The sequence below is a fragment of the Grampus griseus genome, assembly GCF_964374135.1.
Source record: "Grampus griseus genome assembly, chromosome: 11".
In the NCBI taxonomy this organism is placed as follows: Eukaryota; Metazoa; Chordata; class Mammalia; order Artiodactyla; family Delphinidae; genus Grampus; species Grampus griseus.
The window spans coordinates 39,073,439-39,090,318 of record NC_139005.1 but is presented as its reverse complement, the minus strand read 5'-3'; the positions used below and the strand labels follow the sequence as shown (position 1 = coordinate 39,090,318).

The following is a 16,880-nucleotide window of genomic DNA, read 5'->3' as shown; positions in this document are numbered from 1 at the left end:
TATAATTAGTCCAGAACCTCAGGCCTACCATCCCTAAAGGCTGCTTTTTTTGCAGAGAGATAAGTGATACCATCCAATAGCAGATGGTACTCTTGTACGAGTGCGAGTGAGTGATGGACACTTCTTACCTTAAGAGTAGCCTGCTCAGGGCTTCCCTGGTGGTGCAGTGGTTGAGAGTCCGCCTGTCGATGCGGGGGACGCGGGTTCTGTGCCCCGATCTGGGAGGATCCCACGTGCTGCGGAGCGGCTGGGCCCGTGAGCCATGGCCGCTGAGCCTGCGCGTCCGGAGCTTGTGCTCCGCAACAGGAGAGGCCACAGCAGTGATGAGGCCCGCGCACCGCAAAAAAAAGAGTAGCCTGCTCAGAGTTTGGTTTAGAAATTCCTATTGACGCTAACTCGCCCACTTAATAGTTCATTATTTCTGGATGTCATCTATTCCTTTGGGCTAGTGCAATTATTACATTTAAAAAAAAGAGTTCTGGAAAATCTCAGTAATATCTCTATAGGCCTATTGGCCTCTATCATCTGATTACCTAAAACTACCTAGCAAATTAACACAACCTAGGAAAGTCAAAACTCGATTCATTTGAATATGACTCCAACAATTTTTGCTACATTTCAATTTTATTCCTTAAAAATTCTATTGCTATGCTTCATTTTGTAGAAAAGAGAAAATTATTCAAGTCTAGAAGTGTGATTTTCGCCCCACTGAATGCTCCTGCTTCAAAGGCCCTTGCATGTGGCTCTGGAAGCAGCCCTGTAATTACAACGTTGTTTTAAAAAAAAGCTAAATGATATCCCCTAGGTTCAAGAAATGTACTGTGGAGAGAGGGTGACCCAGTACCACAAAGGGTTTATGGCTTCTGTTTACATAATAGGCAAGGTTAAATATGATGGAAGTTCTAGTTTGTTCTTTCCTTTGTTCTATAATAGGCATTTTAGAGGCATCTTAGATTGCAGAAAGTAAGCTGGCCAAAAGCCTGCTGTCTGTAAGAAATGGTTTTCAGTTTTGTTTCTCACATGAAGTGGTGTCCTGGAATTACTAGTTTGTATACTCTTGGTATGTATAACCACAAAGGAGTTTAGCTTTTAAAACCCTTTATTTCTAAATGTAGACTTGTCATTTATTTACCCTTTCATCTATCCTGCAACTCTTTTATTCTTTGTACCAAGATGTACTGAATATCTATGCTATGTAAGTTATTGATTTTTTTCTAAGTCCGTGGAGAATAAAGTCCAGTTTTCTGATAGCAAAATCCGTTTAATTGCTAAGACATCAAGAGAATATTAAACTGATATAAAATTTCCATTTTATTTCAGAGGTAGAAAGACATAGTAGTGAAATAATTTAAAACAGAAAAGGTTTTGTACAATCACATGTATACACAAATATATATAATTAATATATAAGTGTGTATGTATGCATGCATAGGTAGATGTCGTTTTATATATAGATAAAATTTTAGTAGTAAACATGATTTCCCATAATCACTTTAATGATAACAACAACAAAAAATGACTCAGAAGATTTCCATTCATAAGACAATCAAGTAATCATTCATTTTTGGATACAAGGAGAACAGCCATAACAAGTTACCTTAAGCTTTAGATTAGCGCGTCCTAGCCTTTTTGGGATTGCGAATGTTAGCTCCATAAGAACAGGGCTGCTGTCTTTGTAGTTCATTACTGTATTACCAGCATTTAGAACTGTGCCCAGCATATAGTAATAAACATTACCATAATAAACATTAGTTCAGTGATTGAAGGACAGAATGCAAAACCCTTTCAATGATCTGCAAAAACACACGAAGCATCTCCACAGGGAAGTGACACGGGTCCGCACACCATTCTGTGTACATTTCAGGGAAGCAATGGGCTCTCTTAACCCTCACCCACAGCTGTCAGGTTAAGAAGCCCAGCCTTAGCTGAAAGAAAAGAAAAAAGACAAGATGTATACAAAAGAACACCAGCCCAAAGCAGAGAGCGCACCTGCTGTCACGTGCCGAGCCATCCCTGAGATGTCCATGTGATACTAGGAGGTATTTTTTTATCTACAGTAGATTTGCTGTGAAGTAATTTATTTATTAAATCAGCTGTAAGTGCTATTCCAAAATTATCCCAAATATTCAGAGTAAATGCAGTGGGAGAAGGAGAAGCTCATGCTTTGAAGGACGGGGGCAGAGATAGTGAGCAATGTTTAACATCATCTTCCACAGGCATCCTCTTTCACCTTTAATAATACTGTAGGGGAAAAAAATAATACTGTAGGGGAGAAAACTTCTCTATTAAAGTATCATTTTGTTCCTTCTTAGGATTAAAATCATTTAAATATTTGAAAATATTGAAATTTTTCCTACACCCCCCCAACAATGTAATTTGTGTCCCTCAAATTCATCTGTTGAACCTTAAACCCCAGTCCCTCAGAATGTGACTGTATTTGCAGATAGAACCCTTATAGAGGTAATTAAGGTAAGATTAAAATGAGGCTGTGGGAATGGGCTCTAATCCAGTATGACTGTTGTCTTGATAAGAAGAGGAGATTAGGACACAGAGAGACACCAGAAATGTGTACAGAGGAGGGACCACGTGAGGGCACAGCAGTGAGATGGACATCTGCAAGCCAAGGAGAGAGGCCTTGGAAAAAACAAAACTGTCATCACCTTTATCTTGGGCCTTCAGCCTCCAGAGCTGTGAGAAAATAGATTTCTGTTGTTTAAGGCAACCAGTCTGTGGAATCTTGTCATGGCAGCCCTAGCAAACGTATATATCATCTTTCATCTTATAGATCAATTAAAAAACAAGAATAAGATTTATCATCTTACTTCAAATCATGTGGCTTTAATGTCCAGTTCCTAAGACTCTACCTAGAAGAGCAGCTACTTTGAAAGTTATATTGTGAATAAATAATACCATGATATTGTTAAATTTCCTTTCCATATACAAGGGAAAGAAGGAAAATATTAAACGTATATAATATCAACTCTTTGCTAGACAACTGCATGTTATCTGTTTTATTGTTTAAAGAATGTTAGGAGGTAGATACTGTTAGTGATATTATAGGGATACGAAAAATGAGGTTCTGGTAGGTTTAGAATGTGTTAGTAGTGCCATTGAGATGCTAACTGGCAAAGCCAGTGCTCAGAGCCACACTTGGACTCTGACACCACACTGATCATTTCTCTGGGTCATCCTGTTCTAAAGTGTACCCGAGATACTTGCTTGTTAAAGTGAGATTGGAGTGTTAGTTGTCACTTAGTTTTAATGTGTGAAGTGATGACACTGGAAATGTAAAAGCAGGTTTTCTTTTCTATCTGTGATGACACCCAAAAATTAACTTTTTTCATTTTTTTCCGTATGGAGAAACATACCCAGCAATTAATGTAAAAAGAAAGAAATGTGACTATCGGATCTATTCTTGCATTTGTACTGAAAGGTCAGAGAACATGTAGTCAAGGCTAATTGATTAAATTGTTCATCTTGCCCCTAAGAAAGATGATCAGTTCAAAAAAGTCAGTTTAGCACAAGATAATTTTTACTACTTAAAAGATATAGGTTTAGCATGTTTTATCAATGTTTATATTCTTATGTACCTCACAATTACAGTAAGAATATTGTGGAATTGTTTATCATATTCTCTGAGAATATGATAAATGGCCTTATAAGTCTATAGAAGTAGAACTTAATGGGTGTTATACAAGTTCTTTTAGTTTTTTTTATTAGCACATATGTCAGAGTTCCCCAAAATCGGCATAATGGTTGGTATTCTTTTCATGTAATGAAAGCACAGCTCCAATTTTATTTCTCTGGAAAATTTTTTTATATATTTGAGGAATTTTTTAAAAAGATCTAACAGTACTCATCTGGTTGGATAAAATTTCTTGATCCATTTTATTCATTCTCCCTCAATATGGTGATCTCTCAACATATTCTAATACTTACAATTGTCAAAATCTTTATCTTGACTTTATAGGGTCTTTCGTGGTCTGGCCCATGACCGTATCTGGCCTAATCTATTGCTCTCCTTGTTGCTTATGTAGCCAGGAGCCACAAAACGGGGATTCAAATCCCGTTCTATCTGGCTCTGAGCCCAGTGCTCTTAGCCAGTGCCCTACACTACCTTTGTAAGAGCCTCACCTCTTTGCCACAGAGTGTAGGTGCCAGGTGGCCCACAGGTGTAACTCCAACTCCTGTCTCCACCTCAAAGCAGCTCTTTTCTTGAAGTCTAATTTTGTTAAAGTATAATATCCATTGAGGTGTATGTAAAAATCATAGGTGTAAAGCTTGATTACTTTTCACAAAGTAAATACACTCAGGTAACCAGGAACCAGACCAAGAGAAGAAATATTACTGTGTCCCAGCAGAGCCCATGACCACCCTTCCAGAACGTATTTCCCCCAGGGCAACCACTTTACTGAATCCTGAAACCACCAGTGTTTTCCTGTTGAACTTTATAGGACCTCTTCCTTTGCTCTCAGTAGCAAAAACTGGCCCTTCAGCTATAATCACACACCAAAGAGCTCCATTTTTCTCCATTTTTCAAATTATATCTCATAAAGTTAGTGTCCAATGATGTTCATTTGAGAATTTAAAAGTTATTTGTTCAAAATAACTAGATTGATTTACTTTACTGTAATAAACATTTTGAATTCCTTAGAATGCAATATGGAATATGTCTTAAAATGTTTCCACAGAACAGCTAATAACAAGTGGAATACTGATATTCATCATGATATGGTGGGTGAAGTTTGACTCTGGGGATTTTCTGTGGGGTTCTCAAGAGTTCATCCTCACAGTTTATTCCTTTCCCCATTAATTAGATCTTCTGGCAGTGACCTATTCCCCACTACAGGGAAGGACAGGCTAACTCGAATGGAACGGCCCCAAGTTAATGGACCAGTGTATGCTTGTCCCTGGATATGGGCTACACATGCTTACAGGACGGGTGATTCAACCTTCCCTTCAGCTCATTAACCACAGCAGATAGTATGAAGGACCATTTAAAGGGGGCTGTTGTTTTCCCCCACATTAAGGGAAGCTCACTGTGTCTCCTTTTTGCAGAGAATTCATTAGACAATCGGATATTGGTCTGAGGCAAATGTTGGTTTGGACACTCAAGAGATTTTGTTTTTTCCTACTAACTGAAAATTTTTTAAAAATTAAAAAAAATGGACGGATAGTTGATTTACAATATCGTGTTAGTTTCAGGTGTACAGCAAAGTGATTCAGATATATATATTCCTTTTCAGATTCTTTTCCCTTATAGGTTATTACAAAATATTGAGTAGAGTTCCCTGTGCTATACAGTAGGTCCTTGTTGGTTATCTAGTTTATATATAGTAGTGTGTATGTTAATCCCAACCTCCCTCACCCCCCTTTCCCTTTTGGTAACAATAAGTTTGTTTTCTATGTCTGTGAATCTGTGTCTGTTTTGTGAATAAGTTCATTTGTATCATTTTTTTTAGATTCCACACATAAGTGATATCATATATGTCTTTCTCTGTCTGACTTACTCCACTTAGTATGATAATCTCTAGGTCCATCCATGTTGCTGCCTATGGCATTATTTCATTCCTTTTTATGACTAATACTCCATTATATATAAAAATACCACATCTTCTTTATCCATTCCTCTGTTGATGGACACTTAGGTTGCTTCCATGTCTTGGCTATTGTAACTTGTGCTGCTAGGAACATTGGGGTGCATGTGTCTGTTCCATCCAGCAGGGGTGTGGGGACAAAAGGGAGAGGCTCAGCTGGAAAGGGAAGAAGGAAGTTTGGGGAGAACTCTCCAGAAATAGGGCACAGGGAAGAACACAGCCTGCCCACCAAAATACCACCACTTTTACATGTTCCAAGTTCACGTCCACCATCCCTATTTTCCACATGCCACCACTCATGCAGGCCTGCAGCTTGAAAACTGCAAGCACAAGACTCAAGCCGGGTATTTCTGGGTCCAGAGTACTGCCTCTGGAGAAACAAAAGGCAGTCAGACCGCAGACAGCCTGTGAGGCTGTCTGGCCACTGGGCCACTCGACCAGGCTGGAAGTGACCCCGTCAGATGCTGAAGGAAGACTTCTGTCGCCTCTGTGAGGCGAGACAATGTGGGTCGGAGAGTCAGAGGCGTCCGGTAATCAACCCCTATCCTCTGGGCACCTCTTTGGGGTCTGCCAACCCCATCTCCGAGGCTGGAAATCAGGCCCCAGAGCCTCAGGTGGGCTCCGCCGGTGCTCTGGTGCCCTCTAGTGGCCATTCGCTAGAACGCCAGCTCTCAGGTCTTCTGCCACCCTCTCCAGCACATTTCCCTCTTCCTTTCCTGCCACATCCCAGACCAGAAGAGCTCCTGCCAAGATGTGTTGCTCCTTAGAGGTGCTGATGGGTTGGACCAGGCTCCTGAGGCCATGCCCTGGGGTGATCCCAGGCTGCTGGGCACTTTTCTTTTGTCCACATCTCTAGCCAGCTACCTGCCACTGGCCGAATGAGGAATTTACCATGAGGTGGGCCCACGTCTGGGATGCTCCTGAGGAGGCCCACCCATGGGAGGAGGGTCCTGTCTGTCCCGCCCTCCGATGGGCCCCAGGCTCCAGGCGGGAAACTCTCAGCCAGTGTCTGAACACAGGATGCTGCGTCCTCATTCTTTGTAAACGCTTGGAGTTACCTCAATACCATTTTTAAAATGGATCTCCCAGTTGGCATATTTATGAGATAAAGAATTTCCCTCATTAAAAGTTAGGAACAACATATTATTAGAGCGAGCAGGAGGACACAGGATGCTCCCAAATGATCTATTACTTGGAGGATTTAAAAATTCTAACGAGAAGACACTCACTCTTCAGCCTCTTGGGCATCAGCACAAGGCAAGAATCGGCCGCACTCTTTATCCCTCTGATTTCTCCAGAACCTTCCCTTCGAGGAGAAATCTCTGGACTCTGCGGGGACTGTGAGTGGTGACAGTCAGCAAACTCTGAAACTGAAAAGCTGGAGGAAACGAGACAGGTGAAGGAGATGAGAAGTGGTGACAGGGAACAGCAGGGACGTCACGTTCGATCTAAGGTTGAGAGTCTGGGTTAATCTCCAGCGAAGGTAAGGGCCACCAGGAGCTGGCCCCACTGGCCTTGTCACATGGGGTGGGGATGGGGGACAGCCAAACCGCCATGGCCACTTTCAGAGAAATAAAGAAGAGTGGAAGGGCACCCCTGGGAGCCAGTTTGAAAACGGTCACTGTTGTGAAATAATAAGATGCACTTTTCAGAAAAGTGAAGACTATTCTCTTGGTTCTCAAAGACTTGCAAATACTGTGTGTTCTTCCGGAGGCATGAGGAAGCCCCCAGCCTTTGATGGCAGAAATGGCGGAAGTAATCTGGGTTCAAAACAATCCAGCACTCACTCCTTGAGGGTGTTGAGGATGACCAGTGCCCACCCCTCGGGTGCTGTGGGGCCTGAAATCCCCTTATCACCTGGGATGGGAGGGGCCACGCAGGTACCCCACTGGGCAGCAGGGGGCTTGGCTGGTGGGCTACAGACCATTATCAGATACATGATTTGCAAACATCTTGTGCCATTTTAGATGGTGGGTTATCCTTTTCTTTTCTCCAAGAGATCCTAAACCTCTGTAGGGCACTTCGTTGCACTTAGAGGGAGAGGAGGAACGAAATCAGGCTGGCAGGTGCCCAAGGCCAGTGCAGCCCCTAGGGCTGGGGAGGGAGGCAGGAGGAAGGGCTGAGAGTTCGCATTACAGCATATGGCCACTAGAGGGCGCCAGAGCACCAGTGGAGTCCACCTGCGGCTCTCAGGCTGGATCTCCAGGCTCGGAGGTGAGAGGAACAGGTGGAGAAGGCTTTCTGCTTTCCATAGCTTGAAGGTATTCGCAGCGCAGCGCTTAGAATGAAGGCATAGGATGCCACAATCCACAGGAAGGGGGCCAGTGTCAGGAAACCTGAGATGCTCGCTCCAGCTCCCCACATGACCCCCACATCCCCATAGAATAGCCCTACAACTGGAGCAAACTCACAGAAGTAGTGGTCCATCTCCCTGCTGCCAGGGCAGAGAGGCAGAGGGGCTGCCAGGGCCAGAGTGAAGGCAGAGAAGGAGAAGCCACTGAACTAGGCTCCAGGCAGCCATACAACCAGCTGCTCATCAGGGCAGGATAGCAAAGGCCGTGGCAGACGGCCAAGTAGTATCATGGGACGTGGCAGCAGTAGCAGGCACTCAACTGCAGTCAGTGAGACAAAAGAGTAGAACTGGACCAGACGGTGACCAGCGAGATGGTTTCCCGCCCATCCAGGAAGCTCTGCAACAGCTGAGGCACGATGTTTGAGGTATAGCCAATCTCCAGCAGGGAGAAGCGGCAGAGGAAAAAGTACATGGGTGTGTGAAGAGTCTGACTGGAGGCCACAGCCAGCACGATGAGGTTGCTGCCCCCGACTGTCACCACATAGACGGCCAGAAAGAGGGTGAACGGGAGAAAGCCCAGGTGTTGCAGCTCCTCAAAGCCCTCTAGGATTAGCCAGGCGGTCTGGTTCTTGCTGTCACTACTGGGCTGCTTTCTCATCTAGATTTGTCCTCAAGAGAACAGAGGAAGGTAATATTAACCAAGACTGTATTATGACCACACGCCATGTTTGGCTTATTAATTTATTCATCAAGCAAGCACTGGGTACAGGCTTTATTGTCTCCTGTTTATAGAAGAGAAACTGAGACACAGTGAGTTTAAGTCGATTATTCAAGGTCATTATGGTGGAGTCATGATTTGAACTCAAGTTTGCTTGACTCCAAAGCTGCTAACCACTATCCTACAGTGCTTTTTGAAATGCTTTCTGAGTGATAGAAATGTCCATATCAGAGAGCAGTATGGGGCTCTTCCAACCAGCTCTTTACCTGACAATCTTCGCTGAACATCAACAGGAGAACCATCCCTGGTAAACTCTTCTGGAAGGGTAGGAAGAGGGCCCAGGACTTCTTGGGAGGTGGTCCTGCTCTAGGTCATGCACATTCCCGAAGCAGTCACTCATCTCAGACTATTTTCCCTTTCCAAGAAAATGAGATGGAAATCCTGACAAAAAATGTACGTCATCTACTCCGTGAGAGATGCCATATAGAAAGATCTGAATTAACCTAGATCCCACTCTCCTGGGAAGCCATTCTTTTTCCTTGGACAAGTGCCCTGGTGACTGTTGGTAAAGCCATTTTCAAACTTTGCCCAGTCTCTAATCAGTTTGCCGGAAGCTGGGGATACTTTCCTTTTCTTGATTCTCCTGCCTCATGTTCCCTATACAGGCCAAAATGTTCAGCTTATCTCACCTAACTGTAGATTCTTTAGAAATTTCTACCGTGGTTTGTTTTCTCTCAGTTATTGCAGGAAGATAATACCAACACACAGGAAGATCTTGGTAAGTACTTGTGGAATATATGAAAAAATAAATAAATGAATTATAATAAATTTCCAATAGCAAATTGCCATGGAAACTTTCAGCATCTGAAATTAATGCTTGGGCTAGAGAAAGAGACATTTAAATGATTACCAAGAGAGAAGGAATCTTTGGTCCCTCCCTTAACTGAGGGAATATTGGAATATTGTTACTCAGAGCTTGAGATGGAACCATGATTAAGATTGTAGGTGGAAGTCAAAGAGATGTGTGTGTGTGTGTGTGTGTGTGTGTGTGTGTGTATGTGTTAAGCTGAAGAAACCAGAAAGCCCAACACAACATAGAGTTTTCTCATTTATTTTTATTTATTTATTTTTTTTTGCGGTACGTGGGCCTCTCACTGTTGTGGCCTCTTCCATGGCGGAGCGCAGGCTCAGCGGCCATGGCTCACGGGCCCAGCCGCTTCGCGGCATGTGGGATCTTCCCGGACCGGGGCATGAACCCGCGTCCCCTGCATCGGCAGGCGGACTCTCAATCACTGTGCCACCAGGGAAGCCCCCAGTTTTCTCATTTTTAAAGTTAAGAAAGATGACTTTCCACATTGGCAGATGGCAGCAAGAACACAGGGTTTTTGTGTTCTTTTCCTGGTCCTACCTGTTCTTCTGGACTTGAGCTTACACCATGCAGACACACATTGGTCGCATGGGCAGTACAGACATAGAGCAAATAGAGTACTTTCATATGTTTTTGAACATATTTTGTCTTCTATGTACTAGTGACTTCTGAAAGAACTAGGGAGAGACTTGAAATGAGAGTGGAATAGGACTCCAGATTTAGCAGAGAGATGGAGCAAGGGAAGAAGCTAGTAAAACTAACCAAACCAACAAACCAGTCAACTGACCCAAAACGTTTCAAATCTGGACCCTGAATCGATGCTTATGATCAAAAAGTTACTATCGTTCTTGCTAACCAGTGAATTTGACCTTGGTCCCTGTTAAAATTCTTAAATAGGTGTTTTACAGAACATTTGGAATTCTCATAAGGAGATATCATTAGGAGCTATATAATGCGAATTACAGTGTGAAACTTCACATGTCTTTTACTGATAGTATTAATAATTTAGTAGATCAAAAAATAATTTAGTAGATCAGGAGAAAGGGGTGGGAAAAGGGCATATTGATTTCAGTAAAGCTTAACAGAAAACATGATGCCTGTGAGCTTAAAGAGAATACTCTTAGTTTGTTTACTATATAGCAAAAGTATTCATTAATGACCCTCTGAAAGTCTGAGAAAGAAGTCTAGTGAAAAGGAGAAAGTTTTGTAGATCTTGTTTCATTCACCTATCTAGACATAGCAAATATGCATGGCTCATGAAACTTCAGATGATACGAATCAAAGAGGGGTAACCAATATTACAGGTGATAGAATTATAATGCAAAATAATCGTGTCTTTTGGAATGCTAAAGACAAGATGAAATTTAACAAGGGCACATATAAACTCTGCAGATAAGCTTTAACAATCAGTTGAAAAATTACAGGAAAGATAAGACCTGACTTGGTGCCCACTTCTGTGAGAATGATTTGAGATTTTTTTTTTTGACCATCATGAATTAGGACTTAGTAGGTATAAAGTAGGAGGAACATATGAAGAGTGTGGAGAGGTTTAACCTGGAAAAGACTAAACTAATGGAAGACGATGATAGCTGTTTTCAATATTGGAGGGATTCTTATGAAGAAGAGGGATTATAATTATCCCATAGACGCTCAGAGGGCAGAACAAGGACCATGGGGGTGGTGGTGGTAGAAACCCCATACCCACCTACCTGTGCTGGTTTCACAGAGGGGATTCTTATGGGGCTAACAATTGTTATTTACAGCATGATTTTTGGGGTACGAAAATAAGGTAAGGCTCACTTTAAGAGAGGGTAAGAGTGGGGACAATGAAGTTTCTTCCTAGAGCCTCTAGAAGTTTGTTGGCAAATATGGGCCCCATTCATTGGAAGTACTTGGAACAAACACAAGACATTAAAAAAAATATGGCATGCTTCCGAATTTGTTTAGGTTGTGTCAGAGGTGGTCCTCTCTGGAGGCAGAGGGTAGTCTGGGCCCAGATAAATTCTAGATACTCAGGTTCAGTAGAGAGGGGACATGACCTGCTTTGGGCTTGGAGTCAATGCCTTCTCCCCTGGTTGTCTTACCCCTGGACTAAATTCTTCTTCCAGCTTACAGATCTGTGGACTTTCTGCTTCTCTCCTATGAAGGCTCCATGGTATTGGCTTCTCCCCACTCCAAGGTACTCATGGAAGCTGTTGACCCTATTCTATATATGCTGCTATGGACACTACTGCCTTTTCTAGAGCAAGACAGCCTCCTTCCCTTCTGGGGGTTGAAGAAAAGCCTCCCTAAGGAGGAGATGTATCTTGGAGTCAACGAGATCAGCTGCATCTATGTTTTTGTTCCAGGGAAATGTTTTGGTTCATTCATCAGGAACCACATCCATATGTTTCACTCAAATCTAATGACCTCTTCCTTATGAGATAGGGAAAAACTGGAAAGACATAAGAATATCCACGATTAAAACCAACATTTAATACTTTATAATTCATAAAACAAATATTAACTTATTTAATAAATATCTGATACTCAGAATGAACCCCAATGTGAAATGCATGTATGCTATCATTTGTTCTTGCATCATTGGGACGGATTATCTAGAGTATGACCTCTAAGGGCTAGATTAGCAGTCTTCCTACTCTGGCATGGGTCAAGACCTGGGTCCTGCTTTAATCTCTAAACAGGGAGGAGGCAGGAGAAAACAGCCATATAATTCTTTTTTAAAAAATATATCTTTATTGGAGTATAAATGCTTTACAGTGTTGTGTTAGTTTCTGCTGTACAACAAAGTGAATCAGCTATACGTATACATATATCCCTATCTCCCCTCCCTCTTGAGCCTCCCTCCCACCCTCCCTATCCCACCCCTCTAGGTGGTCACAAAGCATCGAGCTGACAGCGATATAATTCTGTAGATATTTTTTTCTGTTTAGTTTGATAGTTTTTAACATCACAGATTTACATAAACCAGGTCAGTCCTCTTAAAGAGAGTCCAGGTAGATAGTAAAATGCAGTTAAATGACAGATACAAAGAAGAAACCTTGCTGCAGGAATATAGCACTGAGTTCCTTCCATATGAAAGCAGAGAGGGGACCTAGGCCAGAAGGAAGACAGCACAGGGCCACAGCAGAGGTTGGATTTTTCCTAGTAACAGACTAGAATGGCTCCTCCTGGAGGAGACTGCACAAGTGTCTTACTTTGACAGCTGAAAGGCAGAGTGGAAAGACTTGGATGAGGAAAAGGTGACTTGCAAGGAAGTAACTATACTATTGTTTTTGAGAGAGTAGCTGAGAGTAAATAGGGCTGCCTCAGTCTTGGGTTGCTGTAAAGAGCCTGAGAGAGATGCCAGTTGAGAAACAGAATAAGAGACTTTTCCAGGTAGAAAGGAAGTCCAGTGTTTATTAATGTAGAATTTATGATAATAGCAATAAAAGTATCCAACTTGTGTTTAAAAGTTTAATTTCAGCTTTTTTTCCCCTGAAGTGTTATCTGTGAGTTGAAAGTGGAAATGAAGGGTCTACATGCTGTTTCCTAGGTATTAGATTAGTTTTTGTATAAAACCGTGCCATACATTAATTAATTCAAGAAATATTGTACTTACCAAGTATTTATAACCTGTCAGACACTGTTCTAGACTCTAGGTATAAGGCAATGAACAAAACAAAATTTGGTTAGCGGAGTTATCTGAACTACTTTCAGTTACCTGCGTCTTGATGATGGATACATGTTACCCTCATCAGAAACCTCTTTCGTCCAGAGCTGGCTTTCCTGAATGCAGAAATCCTGCCTGGGAAAAAATTCATCTTCACAGGACTAGCTTCCTGTGTCCCTCATATCAACTAACTGATACAAGCATCAAGAATGAATGGAGAGAATATAAAGAGGAGGACGTGTTAAGACCAGAAAACAAAATAACGATACTAAAAGAGATCAGTTAGTGAATATCTCTTATGTGTGAGGCACTCTGATAAGAGTTTTACAAAATTATCTCATTGAAGCCTCACAAGAATTGAGGGAGGTAGTTATTATCATTATCTACAATTTACATATATCAGGTGAGTATAGCATAGAGAGATTGAGTACGTTGTCCAGGATCATACAATCAGTGACTGGTGAAGCCCAAATTCAAAGCTGACATTCCACAGTATTGCCTTTGGGTAATAGAGAAGGGTAAATAGAAGATATTAAGGAAAAGAAGAAAACTGTGATGGGTTGGCCTGGAAATATGATTAAGTTGGTCCATAAAAACTATCTTCAGACGCTTGCTACCTCCAAAGTATGGTGGAACAGACACACAGATCTACAGACATACATGAAATGTACCCTAACTTGCCTCCTATTGTCAAAATTTCATCCTGGAAAAAATAAATAAAGTGGATGTTATCAAACAATGGCCTCAGTCATTAACAAAGTCTCAATAAAACACTCTTAACAATACCTCACTATGACAGTAAAACTTCCTGGTGAGCTCTTCAGGATAAACTTGTTGCAACTACATGAACTAATTTTCTCAATAAGACTGTTAGTTTTTTTTTGTTTTTTGTTTTTAAAGACTGTTAGTTTGATCCAGTAAGATGTTGGAGGATATTTAATAAAAATAAAGTTTGGCTTTTGGAATTACTGATCATCCTATGTCATCCTTCATGAAGGTAGTTAGATAGCCAGGCCAACTGTCTTTCAAGACTAATTTTGGATCATGGCAATAAAAACATGTGAACAGCACATATACATTAAAATAACTCCATCACCAAAAATTTTTTTCCTTCCAGTTTTTTTAATATGCATTCTTTATATAGTTGTAATTATCATCATACATAAAATTTTAATCCTAATATTTCACCTAGCATTTTTTTTTTTTTTTTTTGCGGTACGCGGGCCTCTCACTGTTGTGGCCTCTCCCGTTGCGGAGCACAGGCTCCGGACGCGCAGGCTCAGCGGCCATGGCTCACGGGCACAGCCGCTCTGCGGCATGTGGGATCTTCCCGGACCAGGGATCGAACCCGTGTTCCCTGCATTGGCAGGCTGATTCTTAACCACTGTGCCACCAGGGAAGTCCCAAGTCCTCATTTCTTATATCAGAGGAAGAACTGTGGATATTCGTAAGAATAAGTCATTTGTGGTTTTCTGAAAGTGAACACCTCAGATTTGAAAGCTTATGCCAATTAGGTGCATTCCTGAAAATGGGTACTAATTGTTATGTCTAATCTTTTGAGGCCAGCAGACCGTAAACAGGGGTGAACAGAAAATAAATATTTCTATTTTTGGCCTGAAAGTGGTAAAAGCTATTTTGTGTTTAAAAAAGAGAGACAGAGGGAGAAATTTCTTCACCCCAGGCAAGCATGAAGCCCAGCAGGAAAATTCTTGCATTCATTCACCAGAGCATTTCTCCTCAGCGTGGCTTGGCATGATTAAGGGAAAGCTCCAACTCCTGACTTCTTCCTGCCAAGGGACTGGTTTCTGTCTTACCCGAGTCTAAGCACTGAGAGGAATGGGATGTCAGGTCATAGAGAACAGAGGCAATCAAGGTGGCTTGGCCTAGCACCAGAGTCTGTACAGATAGACACTAGGTGGAACTCCAATACTGCAACTTTCTACAGTACCAGAGAGGCTGAAGTATTGCAGACAGACACAAGGAGGAGATCTTAAGTAGAAACTGGTAAGCCTCTTAATTAGGAGATGACATGTGCAAACCCAAAGAGCATGCATACCCAGAAAAGGCTTGAGAGGACTCCACATTCTCTAGCTGGGCTGATTGGAGAAGGTCCTCCCTGTGGAAACCAGACCACAAAGACTGAGAGAGGTAGCTGAGTTTTCAAATGCTTAAGTCCCAACAGAAAATAATACAACACACAAAGAAACAGAAAAACATAGCCTATTCAAAGGAACAGATTAAACCTCCAGAAACCAACCCTAAAGAAATGGCAATATGTGAATGACCAGACAAAGAATTCAAAACAACTATCATAAGATGTTCATGAATTAAAAGAGAACACAGATGGACGACTAAATGAAATCAGGAAAATGATGCATGAATAAAATGAGAATACCAACACAGAGATAAAATTATAAAGAAGAACCGAACAGAAATTCTGGAACTGAAAAATACAATAACTGGATTGGAAAATGTACTAGAAGGACTCAACAGCAGACTTTACCAGGCAGAAGAAAGAATCAGCAAATTTAGGAGTTTCGAAATTACCGAGGCAGAGGAGCTAAAAGAAAACAGAAAGAAGAGACATGAAGATAGCCTGAGGGACTTATGGGACACCATCATGCAGAGCAACATATGCATTATGGGAGTCACAGAAGGAGGAAAAAGAGAGAAAGGGGCAGAGAGCCTATCTGAAGAAATAAGTGCTGAAAACTTCCTAAATCTGTGGAGAGAATTGGACATACAATTTCAAGAAGCTCAAAAAACTCCAAGTAGGATCAGTCTTAAGAGACCTACATTAAGACATATCATAACCGAACTGCCAAAAGTCACAAAGGGAGAATCTTGAAAGCAGTTAGAGAAAAATGACTTGTCACATAAAAGGGAGCTCCTACTATATCATCATCCTATTTCTCAGTAGAAACCTCACAAGATAGAGGGAGTGGGATGATATAGTCAAAGTGCTAAAAGAAAAAACCTGCCAACCAGAATACTGTATCCAGCAAAACTGTCCTTCAAAAACAGAGAAATCAAGACTCTCCCAGCTAAACAGAAACTGAAGGAGCTGATAACCACTAGACCGGCCCTACAAGAAATACGGAAGAAGGCCCTTCAAGTTGAAGCAAAAGGATGATAAACGGCAACACAAAGCCATACCAAAGCATAAAACTCTCTGGTAAAGGTAAATATATAGACAAATACAGAATCCTATAGTATGGTAATGTAGGTGTGTAAATCATTTTCAAATCTGGTATAGAATTTAAAGAACAAAAGCATAAAAAGTCATTATAAATCTATGTTAGTAGATATACAATATAAAAGGGTCATTTTCTCTGACCACAGGAGAGTAAGTTAAAAATCAATAGCATTGCTCTTCCAGGCGGCGGGGAAAGAGGTGGCCCTGGCGGGTCCGCGCGGCCTTGGGGCCGGAGTCCGGGTCCCCGCCCGCCCCAGCGCCCGCTGCTGGCCGAGCCCCGCGCCCCGCGCCTCCGTCCTGGGTCGCGGTGGTCGGAGGTGCGCCCGGGTCCGCGGGACAGGCGGGCGCAGAGGTCGCTTGTGTGTGGGGGGTGGTGCGACGAGGTTCCGGTGCCTCCGCGGAGCATTGTGGGTCTGGGGCTGGGAGCGCTGCGGCTTGCTATGCTCTTCGCACTTTCCCGGCTCTGAAGCCTCGAGAAACGGCTAGGCAGCAGTAGTTTAATGGGGTGTTTGCCTGCTGGGAACTAGGGGCCTGCTGGGGTCTCAGTTCTTTTTTT

General features: G+C 42.2%; 1 pseudogene across 1 annotated transcript; it reads right to left on the bottom strand.

Annotated features, from left to right (window-relative positions):
* Window positions 1-7,745: 7,745 nt before the first annotated feature.
* On the bottom strand, window positions 7,746-8,548 carry LOC309829881 (olfactory receptor 11A1-like; annotated as a pseudogene). The gene has a single exon. The product of its transcript is annotated as an olfactory receptor 11A1-like (transcript).
* Window positions 8,549-16,880: the final 8,332 nt, after the last annotated feature.